Here is a 4,258-nt window from a genome sequence, read left to right as displayed (position 1 = left end):
AGTATGAGAACTGCTTGTCCCAGGGGCTTGCTTAGTCAAATACAAAATTTGATTTTCTAGCTTCTGGATGGCAGCTCCTTGGTTTTGCAAGTTAGAATTTACTTCTTCCTTAAAAGCCTTCAATTCAATTATATCTTGGCTCATGGTTGCAAGCATTCCTTCCATCCGGTTTAATTGATCTTGAAACTGTTGGTTCGGATTAGGTTGGGTATGTTGATTATTTTGGCCATGATATGATGATTGGGGGTAAGTGTTTTGTGTGGCTTGGTATGATCTTTGGTTTGAGTTTTGGTATGTGGAATTGTTTTGTTGGTTGTGGTTGTAAGGTTTGTGGTTTTGTGGTTGGGTTTGTTGGTTTCCCCACCCAAAGTTTGGGTGGTTTCTCCAGCCTGGGTTGTAAGTGTTGGAGTGTGGATCATATGATTGCCTTTGTTGGTTTCCCACATAGTTAACCTCATCCCAATCACCTCCTTCAATGCCTACTTCCTCTTGATCTTGTGTGTGTATTGCAGCCACTTGCTTTGTTTCTAATTGCCTGGTAAGCTCTGCTAGTTGCTTGGCAAACACCTTGTTTTGGGCTAGAATTGTATCAACATGGTTCAGCTCCATGACTCCCTTAGTGTTGTGCCTTTCTGATGCATAGTAGTACTCATTCTCAGCCACTGTCTCGATCACTTCAATGGCTTCTTCCACGGTCTTTTTCTTGTTCAATGAACCTCCTGATGAATGGTCTACAGCCTTCCTTGATTCATAAGAGAGCCCATCATAGAAGATGTGCAATTGCACCCAATCATGGAACATGTTTGGTGGGCATTTCCTTGTCAAGTCCTTGAATCTCTCCCATGCCTCGTAGAGAGTTTCACCATCTTGTTGTCTAAAAGTCTGGACCTCAGATCGAAGCCTATTGACCTTTTGTGGAGGGTAGAAACGTGCCAGAAACTTGCCTTCCACCTCATCCCATGTGGTTAGACTCCCCCTTGGGAATGATTCCAACCACTTAGCTGCCTTGTCCCTAAGTGAAAATGGGAACAAGAGCAGTTTATAGGCATCTTCCTGGACTCCATTGGACTTCACAGTGTCACAAATTCTCAGGAATTTTGTGAGATGTTGGTTTGGGTCTTCATTAGCACTTCCTCCAAAGGAACAATGATTTTCCACCAATGATATTAGCTGTGGCTTGAGCTCAAAATTGTTGGCCTGAATGGGTGGTTTCTGGATGCTACTACCACAATTCCCAGAGGTTGGGTTTATGTATGAACTAAGAACCCTCCTCTCAGGAATGGCATTGTTTCCATCAGCTCTCTCATGGTTGTGAACTTCTCTATCCATGTTGAGATCTAGAGCTTCCTCAAAATTGTCCTCAGATTCTCCTTCAGATTCCTCTTCTCCCACTACTCTCTTCCCTCTTGCTTCCCTTCTAAGTTTATGAAGGGTCCTTTCCGGTTCGGTATATGGAGGAGTTGATGTCTCTCCTCTCCTACCTGTCATACAAGAACACAGCTCAAACACAAACAGGTAAAATACTCTTGGTTAATGGAAGAGTATGGTCAGCTCAATTGAGGAATTAATTCAAACAGTTAGTGAGTCAGTGAGTTAGTTGCATGAATTTAAAGGCATAAAGAAGGAAAGCATGTAACCAAGTGCAGAAATTAAAATTCAACAAGTATTTAGAACAGAATTAACAAAGCAAGAGAAAATTGCTCAATCTAGTTAGCTTCCAATTTGAGAATTGTCAATCGAAAACCAATCCCCGGCAACGGCGCCATAAACTTGATGCGCATAAACGTGTTATGCTACGATTTAGGAAATTGCACGATCGGCAAAATTCCTTCCGGCAAGTGCACCGGTTATCGTCGTCAAGTAAAAACTCACAATAGAGTGAGGTCGAATCCCACAAGGATTGGTTGAGTGAGCAATTCGGATTAGAAGTGTGTTCTAGTTGAGCGGAATCAAGATTTGAGATGAGAATTGCGGAATGTAAAATTGGCGGGAAAAGTAAATGACAAGAAAATTAAATGGCTGAATCTTAAATTGCATGAATTAAAGAGCAGAATGTAAATTGCTGAAATTAAAAGGGAATGGGGATGATTGCAAGAATTGAATTGCAGAATGTAAAGAGAAAGTGGAAATCAGAAATGGGGAATTCATTGGGTTTAGGAGATATTGAAATCTCCGAATCAAAACATGTAAATCTCTTCCTCAACCAATGCATTCATTGAATTTTGCTTGGCAATCTTATATGATTGGATCCCAATTCCTTGGCTCACCAATGCTCTCTAAAAACAAACAAATTCGCAATCCCTTGGTTTAAATGTTCATAAGAAGAGATGATGCTTGATCACTGATTATACCACACAATTTCATGAACCACAATTTGGTAGGATTACATGTCACAATATCCATCCAAACCCCAATCCAATCCACTGTGAGAAAGCTTCTCTAGCATGAATCCTCCATTCCTTTCCCAAGGCTCCGAAGGATTCCAAGTATGAGTAGTCTCTTTCCCAAGACAACTACTCAATGGAATTAGATCGAGAAGCTTTCTAACAAAATTCAAGAGAAAAGATTGAAGAAGAAGATAAACTATTATTGATTTATTGAATTACAATAGAGCTCCCTAACCCAATGAAAGGGGGTTTAGTGAATCATAGCTCTGAATTCAATTACAAAGAAGAAGAAACTAGCTAAAAGTGAAAGTAAAAGTCCTTTCTAACTTAACTTCTATCCTATTTATACACTTTCTATATTGAGCTTCAGTTGTGCTTCTTGGGCTTTGAGGCCTCTCCTTGCTTTCCTTTTGTCTTGGGTTTATGATCCATAATCTTGATGAGGTTGTTGATCCAAATCCTGTAACATTTATTTAGCCAACTTAGTGATAATCAAATAATGGCACATGACTCAATAAATGAGATTTCAAACTCATCAATCCCTCAGGCCCAATCCCATAAACCATGATATTCAATTGGGTTTCATACCAAAGTAAGTTTAAGTTAATAATTGTGCTCAAAGACTAACTTAAATCACAATATTTTTGGCCCAGAAACCTTTTTCAAGAGTGGCGTTTAAGTTGTAGTTTAAGCTTAAACTGCAACTTAAACGCCAGACACTTCCAGTGAGGCCATTTGTAGAAGCACGTTTAAGCTTCAGTTAAGGTTAAACTGAAGCTTAAACGTGGAAATGGAAGAAGGTAGCCCTGGAGAGTCATGTAGTCGAACACGTTTAAGCTTCAGTTTAAGGTTAAACTGAAGCTTAAACGTGGAGATAGGAAGGGCAGCCCTGGAGGTCGAACACGTTTAACCTCCAGTTTGAGGTCAAACTGGAGGTTAAACGTGGAAAAGGGTGGAGGCATACTGGAGGTCGAACACGTTTAACCTCCAGTTTGAGGTCAAACTGGAGGTTAAACGTGGAAGCTTGGAATGGTGGCCCTGGAGGTGTCGAACACGTTTAACCTCCAGTTTGGGGTCAAACTGGAGGTTAAACGTGGAGATGGAGAGAGCAACCCTGGAGTGAAAAAACTATCGAACACGTTTAAGCTCCAGTTTGAGTCAAACTGGAGCTTAAACGTGGAATGGTCCCTGGTACTCTTCCTGGTTCTGGCGTTTAACCTCCAGTTTGAGGTCAAACTGGAGGTTAAACGTGGAACTCCTCCCTGGGTGGCATACTCATTCTGGCGTTTAACCTCCAGTTTGAGGTCAAACTGGAGGTTAAACGTGGAATACTCCTTAAGTGAGGCTTTTCATTCTGGCGTTTAACCTCCAGTTTGAGGTCAAACTGGAGGTTAAACTTCAATCCCAGCATTTCTTATCCTTCATGATTTTGGCGTTTAAGCTCCAGTTTAGGCTTAAACTGGAACTTAAACTCCACATGTGATATTCAAGCTTCCTTTATTGATTTTGTTGCTTCCTTGCTTAGCCTCTTCTTCCCTGAAATCATCCAAACAATTGCATCAAAGTCTTGCAAAATTTCATGAGAAATCTTTTATTCATAGCATTTAAGTAATATAACTAAAACTCATGGAATTTGCATCAAAATCATATTGTTTGGATGGTTCATTACTTTGTTCTTCATTTAACCATTTTTGGTTACTTTAAGCTCAAGAAAATGCATAAAACAACTAAAACTAACAGAAAAATGCTAGTGAAACTAGCCTATGATGCCTTGGCATCATTCCCTCCTCCCTTGGCTCTCGCGCGGTTCTTCCTTCCTCCTTGAACAGCGACGACGAAATCCTCTTCGTCGGCAATAATGACGGCGGCGA

At 40.6% G+C, this 4,258-nt stretch overlaps 1 non-coding gene across 1 annotated transcript; it reads left to right on the top strand.

The window, feature by feature from the left end:
* Positions 1-799: 799 nt before the first annotated feature.
* On the top strand, positions 800-903 carry LOC112768477 (small nucleolar RNA R71). Its single transcript, XR_003185898.1, has one exon. It is a non-coding gene; the product is annotated as a small nucleolar RNA R71 (small nucleolar RNA).
* Positions 904-4,258: the final 3,355 nt, after the last annotated feature.

Source organism: Arachis hypogaea, chromosome 17, assembly GCF_003086295.3.
Source record: "Arachis hypogaea cultivar Tifrunner chromosome 17, arahy.Tifrunner.gnm2.J5K5, whole genome shotgun sequence".
NCBI classification, from domain to species: Eukaryota; Viridiplantae; Streptophyta; class Magnoliopsida; order Fabales; family Fabaceae; genus Arachis; species Arachis hypogaea.
This window is presented reverse-complemented; position numbering and strand designations above follow the sequence as displayed.